This window comes from Anser anser (genome assembly GCF_964211835.1).
Source record: "Anser anser genome assembly, chromosome: 3".
NCBI classification, from domain to species: Eukaryota; Metazoa; Chordata; class Aves; order Anseriformes; family Anatidae; genus Anser; species Anser anser.
In genome coordinates, this window is record NC_139722.1 from 46815795 (window position 1) to 46834495 (window position 18701).

Here is an 18701-nt window from a genome sequence, read left to right on the forward strand (position 1 = left end):
ATAATTAATTGCTAATTATCTACTGTGTATACTGTGGTAATAGGTTTAGGTGGATAACAGTTTAAATTCAGTGAGGGTTGAATATGGTAAGCAAACTGAAACTTAATAGCTCTACCAAGCTAAGTTTTTATAAAGATTCGAAAGGAGAATATAACCCTGTTAGCAAGTCTGGAGGTCATTCTTTGATTTTCTCGTACTGTCTAAGAGGTGCATTCCATTTCTACCTAGGAGATGGTGAAAACAACGCTGAGCATCATGAAAAAATGGTTTCTGAGTGAAAGGAAGAATTACTATTGGTTTGTTAAGAGAGTTTTATGTGCTGACAGTTGAAAAATGTGATGAAGTAAAACAGGAAGTGCATATGCTACACACACACCCTCCCCCACCCCCCAAGTCATTTAAGGGATGCATGTTTCATTGTTTTAACAAGCTGGATTTTCTATCAGTGTTCTTTTATGCAGATACCACAGCTATAAACAATGAGAAAGATCAGTTAATAATTAAATCTGTTTTCTTGTGAGATAAACTAAATAATAATAATAATAATAAAGAGTAGTTTCTAGTAGTAGTTTCTAGTTTCTTTCTTTTTCTTTCTTTCTTTCTTTCTTTCTTTCTTTCTTTCTTTCTTTCTTTCTTTCTTTCTTTCTCATTTCATCATTTCACATCATTAAGATATTTTGGGATGCATTCATCTTCAGTATGTCCTATGTATCTGGACAGCAGCTATTTGTTTCTGAGGTGTCTGTCTAGTTCATCATTAGAATCAGTGAAGATACAGCAAATACAATCAGTCTGGACTAGAGAATGATTCATTTCATCCTGAAGCTGGCACTTACACAAAGGACATACTGGTTAAACAAATATACACTTCTTTGAGTGGAAACAGAAACTATAGCTGATACACTTGTATCAATTGATACAATGTTGATTTATAGAAATATTGACTTATAGAATGTGAAATTAATCCAGCTGCTAGCATTCAGCAGAATGAATACTGCTTTAATGCAAAGACATGAAGTTAGGTTAGGTGACTCGTACCATAAATGTTTCTTTACCCAGTTTAGCATATCATGGATAATAAGGAACAAATATATATCAAGAAATAATGTAAAATATTACTTTTATTGTATTTTTGTCAGAATGATTCATGTTAGTTCATGTTCCTTCTTCAAGAATAGAAGGAAAGCCAATTACCAGTAGATGCTGTTAATATCATTAGTGATAATAGCATTTTAACACCCCATTAAAATATTTTCAAGGAAAAAAAAAAGTTTAAATCTACTCCCTGTGCTACAGCTTCATCTAAACATGACATATTTTGTCTATATGAAGTTGTGAACTGCAAAGTTTCTTTCTTTTGATCCTGTAGTAGAAGCTTAATTTGCTCTGTTGTATTAGTTGCCTGTGTTTTTGTTGGTTTATGAAAGTGAGTTGCATGTGCTGTAAAGCTGTTAAGTGCTGTTAAGTCAGTGATTGGAGGACAAAGAAATACGAAGTGTGTCATTTAGCTCAAGGAGATGTTTTAATGTTCTTTTCCATAATTTCGTGGAGAACACAAACATCCTTTTTTTCATGCATGGTTTCATTCAAAATTAACTTTTATCATCCCTTCATTAGTTCAGTGCCATAACTAGGTATGGATTTTATGTTTGTTTTGTTATTATTATTATTTTAATAAAGAGAAGATGTTACCATTTAGCATATTTTAATTATCTTTCTCCATGTGGAAAGTTCCTAAACAGATTTAAAGTAGGATTTTGATATTTTTTCTTTCTCCAAGCTACTTCTCTGTTTTTGCATTCATCTAACAGATTAATTTCTCCTCTAAATAAATGGAAACATTCTACTTTTTATGTACAAATTGTTCACAACTCAATATATTCTAAAGTTAATCTATTAAATTTAATCTATTAAATTAAATCTAGTAAATCTATTAGATTAATTCTTAATCTGAGAGAACCCTAAAGAAGGCATTAAAGAAAATGTTGACCTTCCTTTGTAGAGTTCTTTTGTCTTTCTTACTTGGCTAAAAAGTTCCTTAAGCATGACTAGACAAATATTTCCATTAAATACAAATATTTTGTATTCAATTACTTTCATCAGTACTTATCACATCAAAGAATCTTACTTCATATAAAGTGTAACTCTTACTGGAATTAAAGATCTGTGTTCATCACTTCTCAGCCATACAATTACAGCGCACAATTGATAGTCTTACTATAAATTTTTAATATTTTTCAAACTGCTGTGAGACGCATTCGTCTTAGCACCAAAAACTCTGAAGGGAACTTAAACTGGTGTTTTAAATTTATTTATTTATTTTTTATTTTTTACAACCTATGACCCCTTTACTTGATACTAACTTTTTAACTCATATCTACTCTTTTTCAGTCATATACATAAAGAAAAAAAAGTCACACTACGTTAAGGTAGTGTCAAATAGTGCCCATATTCTCTTGATATACAGAAGAATTCCCTTCCCTTCCCTTCCCTTCCCTTCCCTTCCCTTCCCTTCCCTTCCCTTCCCTTCCCTTCCCTTCCCTTCCCTTCCCTTCCCTTCCCTTCCCTTCCCTTCCCTTCCCTTCCCTTCCCTTCCCTTCCCTTCCCTTCCCTTCCCTTCCCTTCCCTTCCCTTCCCTTCCCTTCCCTTCCCTTCCCTTCCCTTCCCTTCCCTTCCCTTCCCTTCCCTTCCCTTCCCCTTCCCCTTCCCCTTCCCCTTCCCCTTCCCCTTCCCCTTCCCCTTCCCCTTCCCCTTCCCCTTCCCCTTCCCCTTCCCCTTCCCCTTCCCCTTCCCCTTCCCCTTCCCCTTCCCCTTCCCCTTCCCCTTCCCCTTCCCCTTCCCCTTCCTCCCTTTCCCTTTCTCCCTTTCCCTTTCCCTTTCCCTTTCTCCCTTTCCCTTTCCCTTTCCCTTTCTCCCTTTCCCTTTCCCTTTCCCTTTCCCTTTCCCTTTCCCTTTCCCTTTCCCTTTCCCTTTCCCTTTCCCTTTCCCTTTCCCTTTCTCTTTCCCTTTCCCTTTCTCCCTTTCCCTTTCCCTTTCTCCCTTTCCCTTTCCCTTTCTCCCTTTCCCTTTCTCCCTTTCCAATTCCTTTTCCTTATTTGCTCTGCCCCGCTTTTTCTTATTCCGTGTAACATCCATATGAACAATATATTCTGGGGAAAAGACATTTTACTTTTTTTCAGCCTCTCCTCTCCAACCCAGCTTTCCAATTAAGATTTTTTTTTTCCTCCTTTTCATTTTAAGATGAGGACTGTGTGCTTACATATGGTCTATTTTATTATATTGGCTTTTATTCTTTCCTTGTCTACCTTGGTCTGCCAGTGCCATCTACCAAAGGTAAACAGAGTAAGCTAATTAACAGTTATAAATCATTCATTCTCCACTCCTGACACCAGGTAGAAATTTTGTACATGCATGTTAGTGAGAGAACTGGGATCAATATAATTTTGGGGTTATATTAAAGGTGCTCTGTTATTCTCTTTTGTCCTTCACTGTTTTTTGTTTTGTTGTTTGTTTTATTATTATTATTAGTAGTAGTAGTATTTTATTTTTGTCTCCATCTCAGATCTAAATGCCTTTTATTTCTTTACAGTCCAAATACTAAATATGTATTATATATATATTTGTTCTTGCTTTCAGAAATAAATGTAAAATATTTTGTAGAAGCCTTGAGGAAATAAAATGGTAAAATAATAATAATAATAATAAAATCTTTGGTTGATGGTAATAATAATATCATTATTGAAAAAAAAATAAGTTAGACAGCTGATATCCTTAGTAGCTGGGGAATACATTTTCTGCAATCTATTCAGAACTCTATAATAAAGTGTGAGACAATAAGCTGTAGGACAACACTTTTTTAGGCAAAAAATGAAATTTGGAAAATATAAGGAGCAATGCTCATGGAGGTACAGGGGATTCCTCATAGAGTTTTGAAATGAGAAAATACATCCAAAAATGAAATTTTCTCGAGCAAAAATACTCTGTAGTTAATATATTTTTTTAGCAAAAATAAAATGATATCTCATCTAGACTTTTATGATGAGGGACTTTGATTTTCCTTACTCAAGGAGAGAAAGTATGATTTACAAGAATATACCAGGATGGCAGCCAGAGAACTAAACCTGTTTTTGTTTGTTTTTGTTTGTTTGTTTGGTTGGTTGGTAGAGTTCCATTCCTCAGGAAAATTTCACTTTTCTATTTTTGATATGGTTTTTAAATTAACTTTTAAAACCCCAGGACATTTCATGAGAAAACCCTTTAGCTTTTCTCACAGTCAGTTCTGCTTTGCTTAGTTCTAATCTATTTCTCTGTACTCTGTTCACTGTACTACTTCTTAGACTTGATTCTATAGAGAACATCTAAACATATTATTAGAATCTGGATAGATTTCCAAGACATAACCAAAGTCCAGATTTGACTATTCTCAGAATACTGATAAAGTCTCCATAGTAAATAACATGGAACATCTCTTTTTAAGGCTCAGAAAAAGAGTTTCAGAAAAGAGTCTGTAACGGGAAAATTGACAAGACTTCAAAGCTATGATGGAAGAACTTTTTTCTATCAAATTTGATTCCTAGAGAAAGCATATTTCTGGTTTATCTTCAAAATAAATACATTTTGAAAATGACCGATGAAATCACTTAAGAATCCCTAGCTACCTAAAGTTGAAGGTACAAATACTGCACCTACATTCTCCATGGATTTTGTACCATATTGCATTCCCTTCACAATCTAGTGTCTGCAGAGTCATGTAGTCAGTTGTGGATGGTATGACTAGAAACTGCCTTTTGCTGCAACTTCTTCAACAATAAAGGATTTTAAAACACCTGGAGAGGACAGTAGCCTGAGCTTTAAGAAAATCCTCTGTATAGGAAATTTGGAAAGAATTTTCTTTTAAAATGCTTCTTTTTTATGACCATATTTTTCATTAGAATTTGTGATTTTCTGTTCTTTGATTTGAAATTTGATCTGTTACATGATACTTCAAATTGTGAATTTAAGTGTATACTGAAGGATGAAGACTTGATTCTCTTTCAGGAGAGAAAATAAAAGTACCAATGCTTACCTTAGAAATCCCTTCACTGAGAAAGAAGTTACACAGTTTGCTTTTGAGCTTTTGTCATGAAATCCTGACACAGAGGAATAATTTCTGGACACTTAGACGAGGTTATGCATGCGTCTCTCACAATTTGAGATAATGTCATCATTAGCTAATTTAGGAGGAACAAAAAATAGGAAGATAAAAGGAAATTAGATGTGAATACCATTTTAATACCATTTTCAGAGTGCACAGTTCAGGACTGATTGGATTTATGGCTAAGGGAAAGAGTGTAGTCTGTTCACCAAAACTTATTGGATCTGAATAATCATCTTATATCCAGGCATGTTTTAGCATCAGGGAGACAGATCCTTTTCTGTTAAACACCTTAAGTCAAAGACAGTATGGGAAATCAGGACAATACATATAAAAACAATTATAGACCACCCAACCAGGCTGAAGAGGCAAACAAAATATTCCATAAGCAACTAGGAGAAGTCTTGCAATAGCTAGCCCTTGTTTTTATGGGGGATTTCAACTCACCACGTCTGCTGAAAATAAAACAGCAGACAGGAAACAGTCTAGGAAGTTTCTAGAATGTGTGGAAATGGTATAAAAACAATTTATAATGAAGAGAAAAAAGGAAAAGAATTGTTAGAAAGCTTTTATAATGAGTTATTTAAAGAAGTGGAGAAGGTAGAATTAATTTACATGAATTAACTGTTTAAACAACTGAACCACAGTTTTAACTATGTAAGCTATGTAAACTATTTAACAATAGCTTTAATAGTAAACCGTAGTTTTATAGCTCTCAGTTCTTTCAAGATGACAGACCAGGAAATCCTGTTTGTAGTAACCCAAACTGTGTATGTGTTATATATCATTGCTCATATGAGCAACATCTTTTCAGTTCATATAAATTTTACCTAAATATACATCTCTTATTTCTTTAATCTACTAACATTGTGTAATAAAATAAATACTATGTGGATATGTCCTGGTTTCAGTTAGGACAGAGTTAATTTTCCTCTTAGTAGCTGGTAGGGTGCTGTGTTTTGGATTAGGATGAGAAGAGCGCTGATAACATGCTGATGTTTTAATTGTTGCAGAGCAGTGTTTACACCAAGCCAAGAACTTTTCAGCTTCTCGCTCTGTCCTGCCAGCGAGCAGGCTGGGGGTGCAGCAGGAGCTGGGAGGGGACAGACCCAGGACAGCTGACCCAAACTGGCCAAAGGGGTATTCCATACCATCTGACGTCATGCTAAACAATATATAGGGGTGGCTGGCCGGGGTGGGGGGGCCGGCTGCTCGGGGATAGGCTGGGCATCGGTCAGTGGGTGGTGAGCAATTGCATTGTGCATCACTTGTTTCGTACATATTATTATTATTATTATTATTGTTATTGTTATTGTTATTATTGTTATTATTGTTATTATTGTTATTATTGTTATTATTATTTTCCTGTCTTGATAAACTGTCTTTATCTCAGCTCACAGGCTTCACTTTCCTGTTTCACTCCCCCATCCCAGAGAGGGAGGGGGGAGGGGGAGCAAACGGCTGTGTGGTGTTTAGCTGCCAGCCGGGTTAAACCACAACAGGATATAATAATATAAAAGATAAAATTTAATATGAAATATAACAACAAATATGACAAAGTTTGTTAACAATTTTTAATTTAACAATTCAGAATTGTGCCTATCCTTGAGATGTTCACGTGCATTAAGCCTATCAAGGTCATAGAATGGAGTGGATGGAGTAAGTATTACTAGTAAAAGTATAAGTAATAATTATTGCAACAGGAAACTACATCTGAGACATTTGTGTAAAAACATTCCAACTTTCCATTTGTTTTAAGATAAACGAAAGTACGCTTTTGTGTACTGAGTCCAATGTTCATCAATAATACTAACTGACAATTGAGACACAGTATCTTAAAAGGCTGATTTTTTGTCTAATTTTTTTTTTTCCCCCGTAAGTATATCAGGTAAAAATCAATTTAATCTGTGATATTTTTTTCTTCTTCCATTATGAGTTTCATACATATCCTTTATAAAGCATGATACAAATATATTTTTAATCTATATAACACCAATTCCTTTCTGTGGGAAAACAACAACAACAAAAAAAAATAACAGTCCACTATGAAACATTTTTAAAAATATATAATAGAAATCTATTAAAAAATGTAAATCCATGATAGCAGTCTATTTTCAGCAACTTACCTAAAACTTAAGGACTTCAGTGATACCCTTCAATATTCTACAATTTTACACTAATAAAGTCTTCAGCCTTCCTGATTATTTAAACAGGAATTAGAATCTACTAATGCTTCTGGGAAGTTGAAGCATTTCAAGAAAAACTAGGAATTATAGTTCCTTCTTTCTTTTGTAATGTAGATATTATGAAGACATTTATAACAGGTCTAAAATAAACAGCATGTGGCGTAGAATGTATTTTTCCACTTTCCATCACAGCCATTTTCTGTTTTTTAATAAAAATGTTCTAAATGTTCTGTATGTACAACTGCATAAATGCTTGCTGAAGTAATTAGGTGCAATATGAAAGATGTGTGTTCTCATGTAGGAGAAAATAAATATGACTTGAAAAACATGGAAAAAAAATTATGATTATAAATATTTTCTATAGAAATAGGATAAACTCATGAAATATAAAATCAATACATGGAAAAAAAATGTGCTTGAAGAGGCTTTAAAGACCTCTCATGGAAGATATGATGACACTACTGCTGTCATCTCTGAATCCTTCATATAAATACAAAGCAGAGAGACAGATTTGGTTTGGAACTACTTTGACCCCAAACTCTTGAATCTTGGCAGTATGCTTTTAGCAGCTATGCTTTTAGAACTAGAAAATCTTATCTTCTGACAGGAATCTCTGATTTTTATTTTATATTTCTTTATTTTATTATTTCTTTTTTTTTTTGTGCTAACACAGTGTTAGCATATGTACATAATATTTTTAAGCTAAAATCTAACAAGATCTAAAATGATATCAATGTGCAGACATTTCCTTTGAGTTTGCTACAAATTACTTACATATGAAACAACATCGTGTTCTTCTCCAAGATTATAAGTGGGCAATATTTGTCTTGGACATTCACCAGTGAATATGCTTTGGTTAGTCCAGAATGCCAGGATAGTGTTCTTTACATAAGGTAGCTAGCAATCACAACCTAGCAGTATCAGTTTTGAAACATTTTTCTCAGAGATTACTTCAAAAACACACAGTTCTATAAAGCCAGGGACTGAAGCATACAGAGGCTACTGAATGGATATACATTTCTCAAACTTGTAAACCGAAGGCTGTAACAAATTTTTGCTGCTTCTGCTGCATTAAAGATCTTTGGTGTGAAGGGTGGAAAGTGGACATTTTCTATAAGTAAGAAACCACAACTATAACAGAAAATTACCCAAGTGCTACCAGCATTGACATTATAGGTGGACTTATTGCAATTTTATTTGCAATGTTAGCTTCAAATTCACTGTAGAATAAGTATGAATATGGAGAATAAAAAGCCCAATAATGCCAGAGTGCATTGGATTTGGTTAACACTTACAGGTCTGCCTGACATTCCATGAGCAAAAAGTTCTGTGTGAGGAATTTTACATCAATGGTTCTTTATAAACGAGTCATATCTCTTATCCATCTGACTTTTCAGTGTCACCATGACAGCTTTTCTGTTCCCAGAATCTTCTTCCTCATTCATTACTGACTTTCTAATTTCTGCAGCAATAAATAGGCAAGGATGAGAGTGACTGTAAAAAGCAACCTCATTTGCTATACAACATTGAACAACTGCCAGAACAGTATGTCTCTTGGGTGCACAAAGAAGTATAGTTCTGTGACTCCATTGCACTTATTTCTAATCCAGATCTCATGTCTGGAAAAAAAAATAATAATAATAATAAAAAAATAAATTTCATGAAAAAGTTTGTTATTGTTCTTGAAAACCAAGGGAAAAAAGTCACTCTGAGAGAGCGGTGAATCCATAACTGGTAGAAGGGGGGACACCACTGGTGACTAGCCTCCAACTGGATTTTTAACTCCATTTACCTAGAATGGCCACCCTGACAGTTTATAACCCAGTGAAGCATACACCCATGCAAGCTGTGAGGAGACCATTTCTCCAGGAGATTGATGGGGGAAACTGTCAAAAGACTTACTGAAGTCTAGGTACACCACATCTACAGCCTTTCCCTCATCCACTGAGCATGTCACCTTGTCGTAGAAGGAGAGCAGGTTCGTCAAGCAGGACCTGTCCTTCATAAACCCTTGCTGACTCGGCCTGATTGCCTGGTCGCCCTGTAGGTGCCTCATGGTAGAACTCAAGATAATCTACTCCCTAAGCTTCCCCAGCACCAAAGTCAGACTGACAGACCTACAGTTTCCCAGGTCCTCCTTCTGGACCTTCTTGTAGATGGCCATCACATTTGCTAGCCACTGTTCGACTGGGACCTCTACTGATAGGCCAGTTGGGCTTTGGCCCTTCTCATTTTCTCTTTGCACAGCCTTATGACATCTTTATAGTCCTCCTGAGAGGCCTGCCCTTTCTTCCAAAGATCATAAACCCTCTTTCTTCCTGAGCTTTAGCCATAACTCTCTGTTTAGCCAGGCCAGTCTTCTTCCATGCCAGTTTGTCTTTTGGCATGTGGGGAGGACAGACTGCTCCTGTGTCTTTAGAATTTCCTTCTTGAAGAGTGTCCAGGCTCCCCGGACTCCTTTGCCCTTCAGGACTGCCTCCCAAGGGAGTCTGCTAACCAGCCTCATAAACTGGCACAAGTAAATAGTCTTCCCTCCAGAAGTCCAGGGTGGCAGTTCTGCTAAACCACCTCCTTACTTTTCCAATAATTGAAAAACATTAATTCATAATCATTATGTCCAAGACAGCCCCCAACCTTCACATCACCCCCACAAGTCCTTCTCGGTTCACAAGCAAAAGATCCAGAGCTGTGCTTTGTTGGCTCACTCACCAGCCGTGTCAGGAATTTATTTTCCACACATTCTAGAAACTTCCTAGACTGTTTCCTGTCTGCTGTTTTATTTTCAGCAGACGTGGTGAGTTGAAATCCCCCATAAAAACAAGGGCTAGCTATTGCAAGACTTCTCCTAGTTGCTTATGGAATATTTTGTTTGCCTCTTCAGCCTGGTTGGGTGGTCTATAGCAGACTCTCACCATGGCATTTGTCTTATTGACCTTCCCCTTAATGCTTACCCACAAACACTCAACCCTGTCATCCCCGGTTTTCAGCTCTAGATGATCAAAATGCTCCTTAACATAGAGGGCTACGCCCCTGCCTCTTCTTCCTAGCTTATTTCCTAACTGGAGTTTGTAGTCATCCATTGCAGCACTCCACTTGTGCAAGCCATCCTACCATGTTTCTGTGATGACAACCATGTCATAGTTTATTTGCTGCACAATGGCTTCCAGTTCCTCCTGTCTGTTGCCCGTACTGTGTGCACTGGTGTAAATGTACTTCAGTTGGGATAGCAAACCCGTCACCTTTTCTGGAGGAGAAGCCCTAATTCCTGCATGAGCATTCCCAAGCACTTTTGTGATTTCTAACACATCTATGTCCCTTGGGCTTTAGGTGAGGTATGGCTCTCCATTCCCTACCTCTGATGGGATGACAGACTGATGAACCCTTCTAGCACACTGTCCTTTAACCATTCTCATACAATCCCCTTGGTGGCTTGTCTCTATCAAACCTGTTTTTATCCTTTTCCCCCGCAAATCTAGTTTAAAGCCCTATCAGAGAGCCCTGCTAAATCCTGAACAAAGATCTTTTTCCCCTCTTAGACAGGTGAATCCCATCTGCTGCCAGCAGGCCTGATGTCTTGTAAAATGATCCATGATTGAAAAACCCAAATTTCTGCCAGTGATGCCAAGCTTGGAGTCAGATATTGATTTGATGGCTGTTCCTATTCTTTGCCTCATCATTCCCTGCAACTAAAGGGATAGAGGAGAGCACTACTTTTGCTCCTGATAGAACTGGTTAAAAAATATATATATATATAAATAAATAATTTTTAAAAAAATAGCTGGTTTTGAATTAGAAATATCACGTTCATAGTAAGTATGTTTAGCAAGGCGCTGAAAACAAGCACTGATAACTGCCAAGTGCATCAATCAGCTGGCTTGGAGATATTTTCATTCTATCTGAGTAAGATTTGTTAGACTAAATACACTATGTAATATAGGCTATTCCGATCATACAGGTTCAATGTGTACAAACCATGGAACATGTATGTGCTTTTTAAAAAATCATATGATTTGCAAGTATTGGCTTGGGCAGCAGGTTAGAACATATTATGTGCCTGTTTTGGGAAAACAAACGCAAAAAATACATCTGGGAAAACAAAAAAAAATACAACAACAAAAAAACAATCAAAAAATGTACAAAATAATAAGAATGTCTACTATGTCAAGGGAAATGATAAAGCTAAAATGATAGAAGAGGACACCAGCTGAGGTAAATTATGACTACCATGCCAACTGACATAGCTATGATATTGCTGTGAAAAAAATATAGGTCTTTTCAGTAAAAATAAATCGTATTATTGTCACTGCACATTCACGGCATTGTGTGGCAACAGTTCATTCACTTAAGGCTATTTCTATATATGAATTTAACTATATTTACATAAAAAAGAGATGTGTCAAAATTCTGAGTTTTTTTCAGTAAATGAAATAAAAGTCAATTTTCAATATACACTAATCCAGATTTTTAGATGTAATATCCGTTTTAAGTGTTGTTTTTTTTTCTTTTTTTCTTTTTTTTTTTTTTCTTCTTAAGGGTCTAACTGTTCTCCCTTTTAAAAAAAAAAAAAAGTACACATTTCAAAGAAATCAAATTTGGATTAGTCAAGATGATGGCTTTCAGAGAGTAATAATTCAGGATTTAAGATAACCTCACCATTTTAAATATATTTGTAAACATAGTTCCACTTTGCAACATCTGTGACTTGAAAATACATATTACCCCATAAAAATGGGAAAATAAGACAGATCATTATTCTTATTGATTTCTCATTTAAAATTTCTCCATTTGCTTATTGTACATTCCAAATTCTACGTAACTACATGTTCTCATTCTACATATCTACATATTCTACCCTTGTTAACTTTACAGCATTCTGGTGATACGTAGGTACAACATCTAATGATTCAAAAATGAGACAAAAAGGAAAAATTCACGACAAGAGAGGCATGTAGCTTCAGGAGTTTTCCACCAAAGTGTTTCCACCAAAGTCCCAAAGGGGACTGGGACGGTTAGTGGATGGAGCGGGAATACAGGTGGTGTTTTCTTCTATCCCTGCAGTAGCAGGGAGGGGTACCGAGAGGACACGGAAAGCCCACCTGATTAACACGTGGCTCAGAGGCTGGTGCCAACACAGAAATTTTGGGGTTTTTGACCATGGGGCGCTTTACTCGGCACCCGGCCTGATGGCCGCAGACGGGTCCCTATCTCTAAGGGGAAAACGGATCCTAGCCCAGGAGCTGGCAGGGCTCGTTGAGAGGGCTTTAAACTAGGAAAGAAGGGGGACAGGGCTGAAAGAAGGCCTGTTGGAGCTGTGCCAGGGGGAACAATGGCAGAGCCGGGGAAGATGGCAATGGCCCAACTGAAGTGCATCTACACTAATGCACGCAGCATGGGTAACAAACAGGATGAGCTGGAAGCCATTGTGCAGCGGGAAGGCTATGACTTGGTTGCCATCATGGAAACGTGGTGGGACCACTCTCATGACTGGAGTGCTGCAATGTCTGGCTATAGGCTCTTCAGAAGGGACAGGCAGCACAGAAGGGGTGGAGGTGTGGCTCTCTATATTAAAGAGTGTTTAGATGTTGAGGAACTTGAGTCTGGGAATGATAAGGCTGAGTCTCTATGGGTTAGGATCAGCGGGAAGGCCAACAAGGCAAGCATCCTGGTGGGGGTCTGTTATAGACCGCCAAACCAGGATGAGGAGACAGATGAGGAGTTCTACAGGCAGCTGGCAGAATCTACGAAATCGTCAGCACTTGTTCTCGTGGGGGACTTCAACTTCCCAGACATATCCTGGAAGCACAACGCAGCCCAGAGAAAGCAGTCTAGGAGGTTTCTGGAGAGCGTGGAAGATAGTTTCCTGACGCAGCTGTTTAGAGAGCCTACCAGGGGAGGTGCCCCGCTAGACCTTCTGTTCACGAACAGAGACGGACTGGTGGGAGATGTGGTGGTCGGAAGCTGTCTTGGGCAGAGTGACCATGAAATGGTTCAGTTCTCTATTCCTGGCGAAGTCAGGAAGGGGACCAGTAAAACCGCTGTCTTGGACTTCTGGAGGGCTGACTTTGAGCTATTCAAGACACTGGTTGGCAGAGACCCTTGGGAGGCGATTTTGAAGGGCAGAGGAGTCCAGGAAGGCTGGGCACTCTTCAGGAAGGAAATCTTAATGGCTCAGGAGCGGTCTGTCCCCACATGCCCAAAGATGAGCCGATGCGGAACTAGACCGGCCTGGCTGAACAGAGAGTTGTGGCTAGAGCTTAGGAGAAAAAGGAGGGTTTATAATCTTTGGAAAAGATGCAGGACTCCCTTTCATCTGGAGCTCAATCTGGCTACTGCCGTTAAAGATAACAAAAAACGTTTTTACAAATACATCAGCCCAAAAAAGAGGACTAAGAAGAATCTCCATCCTTTACTGGATGCGGGGGGAAACTTAGTTACAAAAGATGAGGAAAAGGCTGAGGTGCTCAATGCCTTCTTTGCCTCAGTCTTTAGAGGCAAGACCGGTTGTTCTCTGGATACCCGGTACCCTGAGCTGGTGGAAGGGGATGGGGAACAGGATGTGGCCCTCACTATCCACGAGGAAATGGTTGGCGACCTGCTACAGCACTTGGATGTACGCAAGTCGATGGGGCCGGATGGGATCCACCCGAGGGTACTGAGCGAACTGGCGGAGGAGCTGGCCAAGCCGCTTTCCATCATTTATTGGCAGTCCTGGCTATCAGGAGAGGTCCCAGTGGATTGGCGGCTAGGAAATGTGACGCCCATCTACAAGAAGGGCTGGAGGGTAGACCCGGGGAACTATAGGACTGTTAGTTTGACCTCAGTGCCAGGGAAGCTCATGGAGCAGATTATCTTGAGGGTCATCACGCGGCACTTGCAGGGTAACCAGGCGATCAGGCCCAGTCAGCATGGGTTTATGAAAGGCAGGTCCTGCTTGACGAACCTGATCTCCTTCTATGACCAAGTGACGCGCTTGGTGGATGAGGGGAAGGCTGTGGATGTGATCTACCTTGACCTCAGTAAGGCTTTTGACACCGTTTCCCACAACATTCTCCTCGAGAAACTGGCTGCTCGTGGCTTGGACTGGCGTACGCTTTGTTGAGTTAAAAACTGGCTGGATGGCCGGGCCCAAAGAGTTGTGGTGAATGGAGCCAAATCCAGTTGGAGGCCGGTTACTAGTGTAACTGCCAGGGCCCCCAGGGCTCAGTGCTGGGGCCAGTCCTCTTTAATATCTTTATCGATGACCTGGATGAGGGGATCGAGTGCACCCTCAGTAAGTTTACAGATGACACCAAGTTAAGTGCGTGTGTCGATCTGCTCGAGGGAAGGAAGGCTCTGCAGGAGGATCTGGATAGGCTGGACCGATGGCTGAGGTCAACTGCATGAAGTTCAACAAGGCCAAGTGCCGGGTCCTGCATCTGGGGCACAACAACCCCAAGCAGCTCTACAGGCTGGGAGAAGAGTGGTTGGAAAGCTGTCTGGCCGAGAAGGACCTGGGAGTACTGGTTGATAGGCAGCTGAATATGAGCCAGCAGTGTGCTCAGGTGGCCAAGAAGGCCAACAGCAACCTGGCTTGCATAAGAAGCAGTGTGGCCAGCAGGTCTAAGGAGGTGATTGTCCCCCTGTACTCGGCTCTGGTGAGGCCGCACCTTGAGTACTGTGTTCAGTTTTGGGCCCCTCGCTACAGGAAGGACATGGAGGTGCTCGAGAGAGTCCAGAGAAGGGCAACGAAGCTGGTGAGGGGTCTGGAGAACAAGTCTTACGAGGAGCGGCTGAGGGAGCTGGGGTTGTTTAGCCTCGAGAAGAGGAGGCTCAGGGGCAACCTTATCGCTCTCTATAGGTACCTTAAAGGAGGCTGTAGAGAGGTGGGGGTTGGTCAATTCTCCCATGTGCCTGGTGACAGGACGAGGGGGAATGGGAGAAAGTTGCACCAGGGGAGTTTTAGGTTGGATATTAGGAAGAACTTCTTTGCTGAAAGGGTTGTTAGGCATTGGAATGGACTGCCCATGGAAGTGGTTGAGTCACCATTCCTGGAGGTCTTTAAAAGATGTTTAGATGTAGCCCTTAGTGATATGGTTTAGTAGAGGTCTTGTTAGTGTTAGGACAGAGTTTGGACTAGATTATCTTAGAGGTCTCCCCAACCTAGACGATTCTGTGATTCTGTGATTCTGATTCTGTTTTAGACTTCAATTTATGTTTTTTCTAAATGTTTAATTTGAGATTAACTTCTGTTTCTATTGTAGCATTCACATTTTTAGGGATTTTCAGGATTTTTGCTTGTCTATATGAGTTTAAAAAAATCATTAAATTGAAGCTTCTGTAATGAACTTCAGATAAGCATGCACAAATTCCATCTTTTATTTGATTCACATGGAATTTTTAAATATAGTGACTCACAGTTCTCCCACCTTTCTCTATCTATTTTTCTGTTTCTCTCTGCTTTCATAAGAGCTTTTTACTCCTCTATCCAAATTGTTTATTTTCTTGCTACTTTGGGAGTATTTCCAGACAATCCTCATTTATTACATGATTGGCTACTTGCCATTCCATGTGTTTGGCAGAGCATTGAACAGACTAGCCTTACATTCCAAATTAGGGCTGTTTATATTCACTGGATGTTCTTTAGGTTACAAAACATCTTAATTTGACTCTGGATAAATCTAGACAACTTTTCACTTAATTGTTGTCTTGATATCTCCACTCTTTAATATATTTGTTTACTACAGGATGTTTTTGAATACATATGATTCTTTTTTCTTTTATAGAGTGATACGATCTGTTTTAAGTGATCTCCCTGTCAAAGAACTCATTATGACAACTAGTGCTGAAAACAATGAAATCAACAAGCACTTTGAGATATCTGTCATTCCTCAAAATTTGTTTTCTAGCAGTAAGGCCACCATCTTCCAATACAAAAGCCAAACTGTCCAGACTAAAGTGTCTCCCTTATTATGGACAGGCTGTAGACACAATGCACTAGATGATTCAGAGCTGAATCTGTGGTGCTTGAACTGTTGTATTTCCCTCTGACATATTCATGCACACATGCACACACATACATACAGACATATACACACAAATTTATATGTATAAATATAATTAAGATTAGGCTCTCCTTTGCAAATCATGATCATTTCAGAACTTGATGCCAATCAAGCTTGTTTTATTCTTGTCTGCTGATGTGTTTCAAGTACTGCTGAATGCATTTCACAGATTAAAATTTTGATACCATTCAGTAAAGTGACAGAGCTCTTTGAAAACTATCTATAGCCTATACTACACTGTCCTTTTTACAGCAGTGCCAGTGTGCTCAAACTAAGGTTATATAATTTCCTCTCTACTGTAACCCCAAGGACCTATCAGCAGCGTTTTTCCTTCCAATGGTATGTATCATTTTATTTCTCATGTATTTCTTAACAATTTTTCAAGGTAAGTCTCAAAGTTATAGTAAGCAATTGGGAGTTTACTAAATTGTTTCTATGTTTCTTAACTGTGAAGTACTGTAAATTTGACCAAGTTCTTGATTGCCCAATGTTTCTTTCGGAAAAGTTTTGATTCTTTCATAATATCTTCCTCCAGCTAAAATACATCTGAAAACAGTTAAACATCCTTATAAACATTTAGGTAGGTTTTGGCTGCTTATTTGTGAGTTTAAAGTCCTATCAATTATGGGAACAAACTTTACCAAGTTTGGCTCATCTAAAAACAATTTTCCTAAAAGTTTACTACATATCTTTCTGTATGACTTCTGTTAGTTTTACTGCCCTCTATGTTACTGCCCTCTATTTAAGGCTATTTTTTCTTTATTCTAGCTCCACGTTCTCCATGTATTTCAGTATTGTCTAACCATACTCAGAAAAATTCACCTTGCTTTTTATGGTATCCATCTGCATGTGTAAACGTCAAGACTGCATCTGAGTATATCTAGCTTCATTTTATTTCTCAGAATAAACTCAAATTAAACCTTACTGCTTTAAGAGAATCAATCCTGACTAAAGATCAATTAATAGTTTTCCTTCTTTCACCCAGAGGTGACATTGTGCATATCATTTGCATATCCATCTAAGAAAATACAAAATGAGGTGATTAAAACTAAATTAAGTAAACAGTCCACTCTGGGCTTCTAGGTTATTAGGAAACATTGCTTTTGATAATTGTGTACTATGCTTGTATATATACTGAATTTAAATGTCAATTATATTTTTTTTCACTATTTAAATGTTATTTTATGTTACTTACATATTTATTTTAAGATACAGGAATACACATCATTGAATGCCAACTGCTCTGCTATACTTTCAAAGAAAAGAGAAAGAAAAAAGATATCTTTCTATGTATACTTTTCTGATCTTTATTCTAGATGTAACTTTTTCCAAACTACTTACTTTGCGGCATCCATTATAGTAATACCAGAGGACTCCACACATTTCCACACAGAGTCTGCCAGCAAGCTGACAATCAAAGTAAATATGATTCTTGAAGGTCAGTTCTTCAGGTGCCTTTTGGAATTCTTGAAGCTTCATATCACTCCTGAATCTACCATTCTGCCTTCCCAATCTTTGCTCTGGAATAAAATGTATGAGTTACTGTTAATCAATTACTAATATCAAATTTAGTAGCTGTTAAAAATAATAAAAATATTATATGCTTTTTTTTTGGTTTGTTTTAGCTTTCATTAAAGTAAACATAAAAACAAAAGAAATTAATGAAGCTTATTCAAGAAATGCTTTTATTTTATCTTATTTCTACTAAATACATTTTTTTCAGAAATATTTTAGTTTTTAGTTTGTATGTAAATGTAAATTATCTGCAGTGCCAAAGCCATCACATTCTTTCCTTAACAGACTGTCTCTATTTTAACACTTCTTTCCCAACACTCCTTGTCTTTCATCAAATCATAGGACCTTTGATGTGTGAAATCCATGATAGGCTTAAACTTAGAACTGCAAAAACATTGATGCAAATCCTCTGAAGTATTCGTAAACAATTAATTTTATCTAGACTGATGCTCTGCTCCATTAGAAGTGGGTCACCTGAAGCAAAGTTAGAAGAACTGGAGTTCAACTGTGTACAGTAAACGGCAGCTTTTATTTAGCCATTCTTTAATGGAAATACATTGCAATTTTCAGAGTACAGCTGATCTCGTGGTAAGATAGAAGTCTAATAACTTTGGGATAAATCATCTTCTGTTTTCTGTCTTTCTTCATAATAGCTTTGAATAAGAAACTCGGACTATTTGCATAGCTAAACCAAGGTGACATGAATCTTAGCTTTTATTTCTAAGAAAGATGGACATGCACCAGTTGTAAGTGAACATAGGTAAGCATGGCTATTTATCTGGCCAGTAAATCACATAGTGTTCTAGTTATTATACAGTGATCAAA

At 38.1% G+C, this 18701-nt stretch overlaps 1 long non-coding RNA gene across 1 annotated transcript; it reads left to right on the forward strand.

The window, feature by feature from the left end:
• The first annotated feature begins 6751 nt into the window (after positions 1 to 6751).
• On the forward strand, positions 6752 to 17927 carry LOC310896654. Its single transcript, XR_014581715.1, has 3 exons — positions 6752 to 6793; positions 16614 to 16700; positions 17678 to 17927. It is a non-coding gene; the product is annotated as an uncharacterized lncRNA (long non-coding RNA).
• The last annotated feature ends 774 nt before the right edge of the window (positions 17928 to 18701 follow it).